At 50.2% G+C, this 13,278-nt stretch overlaps 1 protein-coding gene across 1 annotated transcript in view; it reads left to right on the top strand.

Moving 5' to 3' along the window:
• The window catches only part of LOC146866925 (lysine-specific demethylase 5B-like), a 717,572-nt gene that overhangs the window by 283,021 nt on the left and 421,273 nt on the right, over positions 1–13,278 (top strand). The gene's annotated exons all lie outside the window — the stretch shown is intronic.

Below are 13,278 nucleotides of genomic sequence, written 5' to 3'. Positions count from 1 at the left end.
CTGATAAGCCTAAGCACTGGGTATGGGCCTCTAATCTGCATTAGCCCCTGCAAGTTTTCTTAAATGCACCTCTCTGCAGAAAACAGTTTGTACCCTCTTTTTGTACACTGGAACAACATGTTCATGTGGTGGGGGCTTGGTTTTCAGCTGGTTATGTGCGTAGTTTGATCATCTTTACCACTGAAAAGATGTTATGTTTCAAGATGTAATTGGAATTTTGCAAAAGCCAGGAAATTTCGTTTAAATTGGAGACAAAATGACCTCTAAGTTTCTCTAACTAAAACATCGGCATTGTAGGATTCATTCTCACTGATAAACATTAAAGTAGAATAGTCCTGCTTATGTGTGGGGACACCTGAAAACAAACTTACACACACACACTCCCTGCATGTATCGCTGTGGATGCACATGCTTACCGTACCTTTGCCATCTATTGTGTGGCTCGTACGTTTGCAAGTTACTTTCGCTCAAGTCACAAGGTGTGGTGTGACTCCTCCTCTTCGAGTAACATGAGCACTGACTCGATGTTGGGTAGTTTTTCCGGCTTCGGGTGGCAGTAGGAGTGGCTCCCCACTGGCTAGTAGCCAACTCAGTTGCAATTTTCAAAAACCTCCTGAAGCAACTTTGAAAAAGATGGTGAAGAGCCAGTGTAGGAAAGTGGCCCTTTTGGCACGGTTACCCCCCGCTTTTCCCTGACTGATGCATATTTGACTGAATGTGCACTGGGTTCCTGCTAGGCAGGTTCCCAGTGCTGTGTTCTTTCCCAAAACTGTACCATTGTTTCCACGATTGTTGCACCTCTGGCCCACATAAGTCCCTTGTAAAAGGTACCTGTGGTACCAAGGGCATTGTGACCAATGAGGGTCTCTAAGGGCTGCAGCATGTATTGTGCCATCCTAAGAGACCCCTCACAAAACACAAGCATACTGCCACTGCAGCCTGCGTGTTTTGGTGCAGATAAAGTTAAGAGTCGACCCGGCACACATCTGTGTGCCAGGCCTACCTGCACTGCAAGAGGCATACGTAAGTCACCCCTACAGCATGCCTTACAGCCCTAAGGGAGGGTGCACTATAATTCATGTGAGGGCAACGACATGAGCAGATACTCCCCCCTACAGTGTCTTAAGTCCATTCTTAGACCTAATTGCACAGTGAAGCCATCCTGAGTACATGGGCTAGGAGCTTGTCACTACGAATGCCACAGCTCCATGATGACTTCACCGAATTCCAAGATGTTTGGTAACAAACATTACAGATTGATGAGCCCACACTGATGCCAGTGTTGGATTCATTGATAAATGCACTCAGAGGGCACCTCAGAGGTGCTTTATTAAAGACTGCCAAACCACTAGTGTGTGTCTGACTGGTCTGCACCAGCCTTCCATCTTGTAGGAAGCTGACTCTCAATATACTATACCAGTAGGAGGTATAGTGTGCACAGAGTTCAGGGAGTCCCAAAAGGTGTGTGTGGTAATCATAATCAGAAGTCCGTTAGCTGAGGTGTATATTCTATAGATGGTTTATTTAAGCTTAATTACAAGGTATGTTCCAGGTAAGTCGATAACAGCCCCACCAGGAGCAGCCTCCTTGCTGCTCAGCCTGCACACTCCAACTGGCACTCAGCACATCACCAGGCACCCATGCATTTTATGACCTCACCAAGCATTCAGCACTCATCCTGGCTGAGCAGTAGGGAAGGTGTAGCTAAGGAAAAGGAATGCAATCGTTAACTCACAACATATCCCCTTTCCTTAGGGAAACCATAGACAGAATTAATGTAAATAAATGGAAAACATGCATATGACCCAAAAGGAAGAAAATGGAAGATAGAACTACATTGTCAAATCAATAAATACATTAAATTCACAAATAATTGATTAAACATTCTTAATGTATACATGTATGGAACATTCTTAATGTATAACTGTAGGAAAGTGGCTCTGTATATACTGTTCCCAAATAGGTACAGTGTGTACAGAGTCCACAGCCCCCAGAGGTTTGGCAGAGGCTAAAGTTCGATATAACCTTACTCTCTAAAGTGGTAGCTTGGTCGAGCAGTAAGGCAGTATAAGAGGACAGTGTAAAGCATTTGTTGTACACACTCAGTCAGTAAATGGTCTTACACACTCAAGAACTGAACTCTAGGCCAATGGTTTGTATATCATAAAAATATACGGTTTTATTTTAGAACCAACAATAGGTATCAAAATATACTTTCTCAGAATGAGATGCTTTAGTTACATACTTTGCAAGAGGCAATTGACTTTTGAATGCAATAGTTAGTTTGTTGCAAAAGGCAACACAATTTCAAACACAATAATACATTGAGCTCAATGTGAATTTTAAGTTATTTGCAATAGATTAATTTCAGGATTACTTTTCTAACTCCAGGACTGGATCCTAGATTCTGTCCTGGGACAGGTCTTGGAAACAAGTGAGTAAATTCGTTTTAGTTACTGTTGTGATTTTTAGGCAATATTTTGCTATTTTGAAAGTTGAAACTTAGAAGAAATTTCATAGAAAAACAGTCAGTGATTTCCTATGGAAGAAAATTGGGTTAGTGGTAAGTACGGTTGTGAGTACTTTTCAGGGTCAGTGCTCGATACCAGGATCCAGCACTGGGATCTCTCCTAATAGCAGGTGAGTATTTCTGTTTTCGTTACTCGGGTGATTTTAGGGGAATATTTTAAGTTTTAGAAACTCCACACAGAAGAAATTTCAGAAGAAACCAGTCAATGTTACCCTATGGAAGAAATTTGGGTTATCGGCTTTTGGGTAAGTACTTGACTGGCAGAGTTAAGGTTCTGGGCACAGACTCAGGGGTCTCCCAGGGTCAGGTTGGTACAGTTGTTACACCCTCAGCGGCACTGGGGCGGCCGGGTGCAGAGTGAGATAGGCCCAATGTTATCCTATTGGAGGCAGGGGAGCCTTGGTTGGTGGCTGTGGGAGCTGGGCTCCTGGTCACTTGCTCAGGGCAAATGGGGAAGTAGGTAGGTGTAGAAGTTACACGGCCAGGGCCACTCGGGCGGCTGGGTGCAGGGTGCTTTTGAGCCTTCGGGCGCTCAATGGATTTCAATGGGAAAGCTCCAGGACGAACAAAGGCTGCAAGCTCGGGGACGAAGATTCTTCAGGTGCCACCACCACTTCGAGAGGTAAGTTGAGTAGTTGGAGGATAGGTAAGTACCCAGGAGTCGGGCACAAGGGGCCGCAGGGTGCAGGGGTGCCTTTTGGTGTCGGGAAATCTTACCCTCTGTTGATCGCGGTTGGGGGGGTCCCTGGTTCTGAGACTGCAGTCGTCGTCAGGAGCATCGAGGTGAGTGCTTGGGTGCCAGATTCAGGGTCACAGTCGCTGGGGGACGCGGTTCGGAGCTGATGCCAGGGGTTAGAAACTTGCTTTGAGCAGAGCCACTGCTCATGGGAGTCCCAGTTGCTCACAGTTACAAGTTAGCCAGGTCCTCCGGGGTTTGTGAGGTTGCTGGCCACAAGAGGTGCCGGGATTTAGCAGGTTTGAGGGTCGACAGGCCGGTAGGGCTGGGGCCAAAGCAGTTGGTGTCTTCCTCTTCTTAGCAGCTGCACGGCAGGTCTTCTTTCTTCTTGCTCTTCTTTGCTTTTTCAGAATCTGGAATCTGGAGAAGGAAGGTTCAGGTTGCCTCTAAATACTAGATTTAGGGGCATTACAGGTAGGTAAAGGTCAGGGACCAGTGGATCCCTGCCCTGGGGTGGGTACACCCCCTATCCTGCCACTCTCCTGTGGGAGGGGGGCAGTAGCCTAGTCCTGATTGGGCAGGGCCTCCAATCTTCAAGATGGCGAGCGCCCGGAGATCTGCTTCACCTCGCCTCCCCCACCTGAAGGGTGGGGTTGGCAGGTTGGCACATCCCCTGTCCTTACTCTGGGTTTCCGGCCAGTCTTCCCGCCAGAGTGGGGGTCAGAACCGATGGGGGCCAGTTTGCTGGGTACAGCAAGTGGCCTGGAGAAGCTCACAGAGGCAGCATGCCTTTGAAGCTTCCCCCTGCCCATCCTGGGGGAGGAGACCTAGCACCTTGCCCAGGATGTGCATTGTTGCAGGCCCAGGAGAGCGGGGGGCTGTGTGGCAGCCTAGGCAGCCTCCCAGACCGGATTGTAGGTAGGTCTCAGAGGGCATCTCTATGTAGTGCTTTGTACATTAAATCCCACACTGGCATCAGTGCAGGTTTAACCCCTTCTGTGCCCATGACGAGATAGTCTCGTCATGGAGCGCGGTTGCGCTGTGCCCATGACGAGACTATCTCGCCATGGACCCCGCCCGCTAATACAATGCCCGGCACAGGAGGGGGAAAGGGCGGGGCACTCAAGGGGTTAATGTGCTGAGAAGTTTGATACCAAACTTCAGTCTTCAGTGTTACCATTATGGTGCTGTGGAGCTCTCAGCACCATATACTCTTAAATGGCAGCACTGCACTTACAGTGCCCAGGAATGGACCTGGGTACTGTAGGGGCACAGGACTCATGCTCCTGTGCCCACACCACTGGCATAGGGCACCCAGCTAGAGTGGTGGCTGATGTATGCCAGGGCAGTGTAGGTTGTGGGCATGGCACACACAGGGATGTGTGCCATGTCGACTCTTTGTTTTGCCTTGTACCCAGACACTCAGCCTGCGAGGGCAGTGTGGTTGTGTTAGGGTACAGGGCCTCTAAGGGTGGCACAATAAGTGCTGCAGCCCTTAGGGGCCTTCCCTGGTCACAAGGCCCTGGGTACCTAGGGTACCATTTACCAGGGTGTGATAAGTGGCCAGGGTTTGCCAAATTGGGTTTTAGGTTTCAGCATAGATTTTAGGGAAGGAACATAGGCCCTGGGCACCTGATTGGCAGGAGCCCAGGGCACACTCAGTCAAAGTACATACAGCAATTCAGCAAAAAGCGGGGGCATACCATGCAAGAAAGATGGCACTTTCTCACAACTACTGATGCACTTTGACTTGATATGCACTGGGTCCCTGCCAATCAGGTTCCCAGGGCCTGTGTTCTTTCCCCAAACCTAACCCAACTGGCAGCTCTGGCCACAGGTCAGCCCCTGGTAAATGGTAGCACAGGTACCCAGAGCACTGTGACCAGGGAAGGCCTCTAAGGGATGCAGCACTTTATGTGCCACCCTTAGAGGCCCGGTACCTTTCCACATACACACTGCTTTTGCAGGCTGCGTGTTTTATTGCAGAACAAAGCGCAGAGTCGACATGGCACACAGCCATGTGTGCCATGCCTACAACCCACTGCCCTGGCATAGATAAGTCCCCCCTCTAGCTTGGTGCCCTGTACCAGTGGTGAGGGTACAGGTGCATGAGCCCTGTACCCCTACAGTGTCTCGGTCCATTCTTAGACATTGTAAGTGCAGTGCTGCCATTAAGAGTATATGGTGCTGGAAGCTTGTCATTACGAACTCCGCAGCACCACAATGGCTACACTGAAAACTGAGAAGTTTGGTATCAAACTTCTCAGCACATGAAACCCACACTGATGCCAGTGTGGGATTTAATGAAAAATGCACGCAGAGGACATCTTAGAGATGCCCTCTGAAAAACAACCTGTCTCTGGTGGGTTCCCTGACTAGTACACACCAGCCTGCCACCACGAAACATGTTTCTTGACCCCTAGGGTGGGAGCCTTCGCTCCCTGAGTCCAGAAACAAAGCCTGTCCTGGACGGAGGTGTTCACACCTTCCCCAGTCCAGGAAGAGCCATCTGTGGCAGGGGAGCTTCAAAGGCCTGGCAGCCTTTGTAATGCGACCCCCAGCCTCTCCTGCTAGCAGGTGCAGGCCCCCTTCCTGTCTCCCCTCCTTTTCGGCGGGAAGACAGGTGGTAAAAACTAGCCAGCCCAGAAGGTGTGCCCACCTCTGCCAACTCCACCCAACAGGTGGGGGAGGCAAGGTGAAGCACAACTCTCAGTCCCCGCCATTTTGCAGATGGGGGGACCCAGCCAACCAGGGAAATGCTTATGCCCCCCTCCCACTGGAGGTTGGCACAATTGGGGGGTGTACCCACCCCAGGGAAGGGACCCATTGGTCCCTGCCCTTTACCTACCTGTAATGCCCCTAAATCTAGTGTTTAGGGGCACCCCTGAAACTTGCTTCCTCAGACAAGAACCTGCAAAAAGAAAAAGAGCAGCACCGAACAGCCGTTGCAAAGCTAACAAGAGGAGGCCGCCCACTGACTTGGCCCCAGCCCTACCGGCCTGTCCACACCTCGAACCTGCTCCAGCGAAATACCGGTGTGTCCTGCAGCCAGCAATCTCTAGAAACCCGGAGGACCTGCCTGCCTTCAATTCCAAAGATTCTGTCTCCCGTGAACACCGGATTTGTTCAAACACCAGTCTCCAGCTCCGCAAGCATCCACGAGTGTGCACCACTCTGCACCCTACACCCACGGCCCGAGTTAGAGTGGCCCAACACCAAGAGGAGGTCTCCCTGGCGATCCTGACGCCTGCAGCCTCAAACCGGAAGGTCCCCCCAACCGCGACCAGCAGCTGGTAAGAAGATCCGACCCTAAAAGGCACCCCTGCACCCGATGCCCCACGGCCTTGGGTGGCCCAACCGACGGTACCTAACCAACCCCCAAGATCCCAACTTACCTCTCCAAGTGGTGGTCGCACCCAGAAGAACTCGTCCCCGAGCCTGCAGTGCTTTTGCAAACTGGAGACCCTCCATTGAAAGCTAGAGGGCACCCGACGCCAAAACAGCACTCTGCACCCGGCTGCCCCTGTGCCCCTGAGGGTGCATCTTTTGTGCTGGCCTAAACCCCCATTTACCCTGAGCTTAAGTCAAGGAGCTTTACTCCCACAACCTAGTGGCCTGCTCGTCAGCAGCCACCAATCGGAGGCCCTCTATCCCCCATTGGATAACAGTGGGCCTCAGCAGTCTGCACCCGGCCACTCTAGTGCCGCTGAGGGTGTAACAAGAGTGCATCCTTGACCCTGGGGGATCCCTGAGGTTAAACCCAGAGCACCAACCACCACAACAAAGTACTGACCTTTAAACCAATAACACTATTTTCCTCCTTAGGATAACATTGACTGTTTTTCTATGAAAGTTTCTAAGTGTGAAGTTGGAAAACCTAAAGAAACTCGTTCAAATTGTACTAACAAACCAAAAGGATTTTACTTACCTGTTTACAGGAAATGTCCCAGTGTAGTATCCAGGTATACTACACTGTGTAAGAATATGCCTCTGATAAAGCCTTACTGCTCGACCACACTACCACAAATAGAGTGAGGTGCTATCTACTTCTGCCTACCTTTTGGGTTCCACTGGACGCTGTGCACACTATACCTAACTTTGGTTTAGTATATAGAGAGCCAGCTTCCTACAAAAGGGTGCTTAAGGTAAAATTGTCAAACCTTCTAACTCAAGCTAAATGGTTTGCGGATCTCATATCTGATCAAGACATCTAGCCGCAGATTCCTTCTCTACTAATTCTCCCCAGGCGCCAGACTGGTTCTGGTAATTTTTACAGTAGTACCGCTGTGCGTCAGTAGCGGGTGTCTAGCGACTGCGTTCCCTGGATGTGACGTCGACGGACTCGATATAAGCCCTTCCCTGACGTCAGTTTTTTCTTTTCCGCGCTTAAAACGCGGATCCGATCAGTGGTTCCTCAGGTCTTTTTTTGGCCTACCTAGACTGTTTCTTCAAACTAAACAGTGTGCCTTTAAACAACTTTTCATGTCCTCGGGGTTCAGGCCTTGTAGCACAGATATCTGCCACGGATCCTCACTTTGTATATGGTTCCTGGGGGAGTACTCTGACTCAGAGGAGTGCGACTCTTGTCGTCAACTTCATCCAAAGGCACTAAGGGAACATCGAGGGAAGCTCCTAGCGGTGTGAATGTCAGTCTTCCAAGATTTCCCCTCGACCTCTGTCCCCCTCGCGCTCCACAAACCGCCTGCGGGTCCGATCCAGAAGCCGTTCCTGTGGGCGTCCTTATCCATCGGCGTTCCAAGGTAAATCTCGACGCAGGCGTTTGAAGTTGCAGAGGTTCCTGACTTCGCCACATAAAGCTTTTTGGGTCTTCACCTTCCCTTGGAGCGTCCTTGGACCCTAAGGTGATGCACAATGCTGTGCCTTTGTACACACCGGTGCGTTCGTCGTCTGCTTCAGTTCAGATTCCAAATCGGCTTAGACGCCTGTGCACAACCCTTCGGGGTTACCACCTTCGTGGCCTGGCTCAGACGACGGTGTCAGGTTCTGATTTACTGATGACAGCGCCCTTACTGCTCCACCACTACCCCTCTCCGACTCAGACGCATTTGCTCTTCAGCGCCAGACTGTGTCTGATGCGGCGCCGGTGGAGCCACCTGTGTCACTCTTTTCCTCGGCTCTCTGTAGTCCTCCCTCCTGTTTTTCCTTCTGAGGAACACAGTTATGGAGAGGGTTTAGTGTTTCACCATCCCATCTCTGACACGGTTCAACCTCTTACGGAGTCTAGCTGGTGGTTTGGGTTGGGTTGGGTGAAGCCAACGGCTTGGAGTCTTCTCCTCTCTGGGGGATATGCTCAGACGAGTTCTGTCATTTTGAATGTGGCGCATCCTTCTGTGGAATTGACGACAGATCCATTACTTGGCGTCCTGCATCAAGGCCAATCGGGAGTAGAGCTGATGCTTCCTCATAGTGAGGCTCTTTTTGATATTCTGTTGAGGGCTTGGGCTGAAACAGGGACCCTTGTGGATCGCTTTATTTCCCACAGACACTGTCCGGCCCCTGGTGACCCGACATGTCTCCTCGGACATCCACCTCCTCATAGTTTTGGGGTACAGCCTGCTTTGGCTGCCCAAAATGTTGATATTTGTTTACCCCCTGCTGTCCCACTAGAAAGTGGCCAGAAGTCTAGACACTTGTGGCAGGCATATTTTCTCCTTCACCAGTTCTGCACTGCGGTCCCTCAATACTACTTGTGTCCACGGACTCTTCTCCCATATATTGTGGGACTCATTGGAATGCCTGCTGCCCTTCCTTCTAGAAGAGACCCAGAACAATCTTCTTCAGTTAGTACGGGATGGGTAACAAGCCGCTAAACTGATCATTTGCTGTGGTATGGATACCACTGATTCTGGAGGTTGAGCTATGAACTCTTCAGGAGATCTGCGTCGGAATACCTTGTTGCACACACCTGGGTTTTCGGAGGCGGTTCAAGCCATCTTAATTTATTTACCTGTTGATGTGCATGTGTATTTGGTGCACATGCCGACTCTGCTAAGCAGTTATTATTGAGATAGTCCGGTTGGAGCAGATTCTTAACTCTGCTGTCTGTTATCCTAGTACTCTTGTGGTGCGTTAGTTTGGGGAAAGATCCCTTTTTCTTTCACATATGAGCAATCACAGGACGGAGCTCATTGACTTTGCTTTTCAAACCTCTCCGCCCTCCTTTTCCAGGGTGACACCCGGTGAGGTGTTCCTCCTTGCTGCAGGCACTTTTATTCTTCTTATACTGTCGGTGACAGTTGAAGTGTCCAGTTATCTCAGGTGGATGTTATTTTGTGACCTTTTGTGCGCCTGTTCTTAAAGGTTCTTTCTGAAGGTAGTTTTTCTACCTGAGTACTTGTTCTACAGAGGGTATTTTGCTTGCGTTGTGCAGATGCGCTCGTTCCCTGTTCTACGAGGGCCATCCTCGGTATGCCTTATAGGCATTTTGGGATCTACTTCTGATGCTTAGTATCCCTTATAGGGACTTCAGTTTATCTGTCTCTGAACAAGAAGTGCATGTGAGTTCCAGTGTACACTAGGGGTAGCTCCTATATCCATGGGGCATTTCTTCCATTTAGTTGCATCCTTCTTCCCATATAAGAGGTAATGGAACGAATGACAAGATCCTTGGACTGGATAGATTTTTAGTTCTGGCCTAAGACCTTTATTAGTGCATTGGCACTTCTTGTTCTGTGTTTACTAGGCATTGGCAAGGTTTTCTGCCAATGTTCTTTCAAGTTCTGTGTTAGGCTATAACTCTATTGCATTGGTTCATATTCCGCCACTGCCCCCAGGGTTACCTTGGTCCTGTGCCATCGACCTTGCTGCCTTTTTTCTGCTTCATCCCTGGAGTGGATGTTACTCGTAGCATTCTGGTGTGCCTTGTACCCTTTTTAGGTCGAGCCTAGCGTTGCAGCGCATGCGCTGCTCGCTCTGCGAGGCATGCCGTAGTAGGGTATGTTTTAGAAGTGGAGTGGAAGCCCCGTCCATATTTTTAATTTGCTGGTGGCATTGTCTTTGGCAAACGCTGGCTTCCCTTTTGTTATTATGCTTGTTAGCCCCTCCGAGTACCACCCTGTCTCCTGTTGTTACCTCCCATGAGGACTGGCTCTTTTACTAGTGCCCTAACTCTGGAGCTTTCATTAGCAATCCAGAGAACTACTTACTTTATTATTGTACACGGCACTTACAGGACAGCAATGGCTGCTGCTTCGTAAGACACTTTGCACTCGTATTTCTCCGAGAAGGAACTTCAGCGCTACTGATGGCTGCTTGCATTTCTCCGAGATGCTGTTTATTTATTTTTAATAAAGAGAACTGAGCAGGAGATAATAATTACTGCCTACATCAAGGCTCGAACCCTGTTCTCCTACTCCAAAGTCAGCAGCCTTGGATGGTAAACCACCTCCTCAGTTAAAGGAATTATTTTGTTTTTTTTAGGCGGTTTATCATGGTGTTCGAGGCATATGAGCTGTAGATAGTATACTTGCTCATAGATCGCCATCTGGTGTTGGGCTCGGATGTTTGCAGCTTGTGTTTGTCTTGGAAGAAGTCTTTGTAGTCACGAGGTACGTGACTCCTCCTTAGGACAATAGTGCGCATGGGCATCGACTCCATCTCCAGATTGTTTTTTTCTGCCAAAGGATTGGGATGTAACTTGCTGCGCTCTGGGTCGGTTTCGAACCCCCATTTGACGCGCAATCCCTCTCCACTCGACAGTATTGTCTCGATCACGTTTCCCTTTCGACGCGCATCTTTAAATACAAACACCTCGATCTTGAACACGGGCCGTTGGGCCTATCCGCGCCAACCACGCCTGCTGTCAATGGAAAGGACTCCTTTAAAAAAGTGCCCCGGGTGTGGTGCTAAGTTCCCACACACGGACTTACATGAGGTTTGTAATCTCTGCCTCTCCCCGGAGCACGAAGACAGAAACTGCGAGGCCTGTGCATCGTTCAGGTCGAAGAAAACCATCCGTGATCGTCGGGCTCGATGTCACGAAATGTCTTGTGGAAGAAGCTCGATTCCAGACATCTTCGGAGCAGATCCCAATGTCCAGCTGGAGCAACAAGGTAATGAAAAAGACGTCTCCAAGGCCGACGTCGAAGAGGAGACCATCACCCCGGCTTAGCGGTCCATAAGTACCGAAACCCCTCTCCCAAAACCCAAACCTAAGGCTCCAGTAACACCCTCGCCCTCTGGTAGACACCGGCAACATGGCTCAGAAGTCCCGCCCTCGGGCCCGGCTATGAAACCTAAAGATAAGCCTTCCGGCTCGGGCTCGAGCCAGCCCCCTTCCGGTGCCGAAAAGTCACCGTCGGCACCGAAGCACAAGACCAAAGATGTGCCACGCCCGTCTTCGTCGGCACCGAAGACAGCCTCGATGCCGAAGTCCTCGGCATCGAAACAGACCAAGGACAAACAGTCGGAACTGAAAAAATCTTCGGAGCCGAAAACAACTTCGGACCCCAAAAAGTTGTCGGCACTGAAAACTCTCGGAGCCACAAACTCCTATAACAAAACATAAGGAGTCCAAGCCCCACAGAAGACCTCAGACACTCGGTCCAAAGAACATTCGGACCCAAAATCTTCGGCACCGAAAAAATACATTTTACCCACAGTCTGTACCAGAGTTTTCAGATCCAAAACAAAAACTCTTTTTATTGATCCACAGACTGGCAAAGTAGTTGCCAAGCCTCCAAAAAAGAGGCAACTGGACACTTCAGAAGAACCTGAAATACCCTTAAAACGAAAGGAGATCAGTACTAACACTTCTCCAGCTGATCCAAATCTCTTAATTTCTCCACCACACTCCCCACAACATACTGTTCGAGGCATATGAGCTGCAGATTATACACTATGCATAGATCGCCATCTGGTGTTGGGCCCGGATGTTTGCAGTTTGTTTTTCCTCTTGGAAAGTCTTTGGAAGTCACAAGGTTGGTGACTTCTCCTTTGGTTCGTATTGCGCATGGGCTTCGGCTCCATCCTCAGATTGTTTTTTTCCACCATCGGGCTCGGATGTAATACTTCGCGCTTCGGTTCCGAACTTTTCCAGTTCAACCATCGACGCAAAAATCCTCGCTCATCGAGATTCTTCAGATAATAAATCCTCTTAATCACCTTCTCTTCGGCACTTCTTCGATTCCGGTCGTCGACGGCGGCCTTCGGGCCTATTCCGGCTCCGGTCTCGGCTGATGGAAAGAACTCCCTTCAATAAGTGCCCTCGATGTGGGTCCAAGTTTCCCCACACCGATCTTCATGAGGTGTGCAACCTCTGCCTCTCCCAGAACACGAGGCCCGAGACTGTCCCGCCTGCAAGGCTTTTCGCTCTAAAAAGACTATTCGAGATCGACGGGCTAGACGCAACATGGCGCACTCCTCGACCTCCGCTCCAGTCGACATCTTCGGGGGGGACGTCGAAGCTCCGGGACAGCAGAACATCGGAGAAGAGGACGACAACCTCGTCAGTGCAATACCCCCTCCCACACCCACGCCGATACCCAAAAACGCTTCGGTCACACCTTCGCCTTCGGGCCTAGGCAAGACCAAGGATACTGCTTCTCACACCCCACCTTCGGGCCCGGTAAAGAAGCCTATTAAGCCTTCCGGCAGCTCGGGCTCGAGCCAGCCGACCAGCGGTACCGAAAACACCCTTCGGCACCAAAGAAAAGATCGGCCTCCACCTCCACACCGAACCCAGCACCAAAGCCTTCGGTGTCGAAACCTGCCCTTCCGGTGCCGACCAAACATCACAAGGCCCTCGGCACCGACACTCCCGTGCCGAAGCCCTCTTCGGAACCGACCAAAAAATCGGAGGTCCCAAAGAAGCACGGCTTAGACAAACCTAAAAAGCCGTCAGTCCCGAAAACTTCGGCGCCGACCGAACAACCAGTGTCGCCAGAACTTTTTACACTGGACTCTCTGCAAAAGACACTCACCAAGGATCCAAAAACTGGACATTTGACATTGTCTTCAAAAAGGAGACACTTGGACAAACCAGCTCCACCTCCACCTCCAAAGAGGAAAGACACTGCTACCTCCTCTTTCAGAGTGCCTTCCCCATCTCCTC

Source organism: Triturus cristatus, chromosome 1_2 (genome assembly GCF_964204655.1).
Source record: "Triturus cristatus chromosome 1_2, aTriCri1.1, whole genome shotgun sequence".
Lineage (NCBI taxonomy): Eukaryota > Metazoa > Chordata > Amphibia > Caudata > Salamandridae > Triturus > Triturus cristatus.
This window is presented reverse-complemented; position numbering and strand designations above follow the sequence as displayed.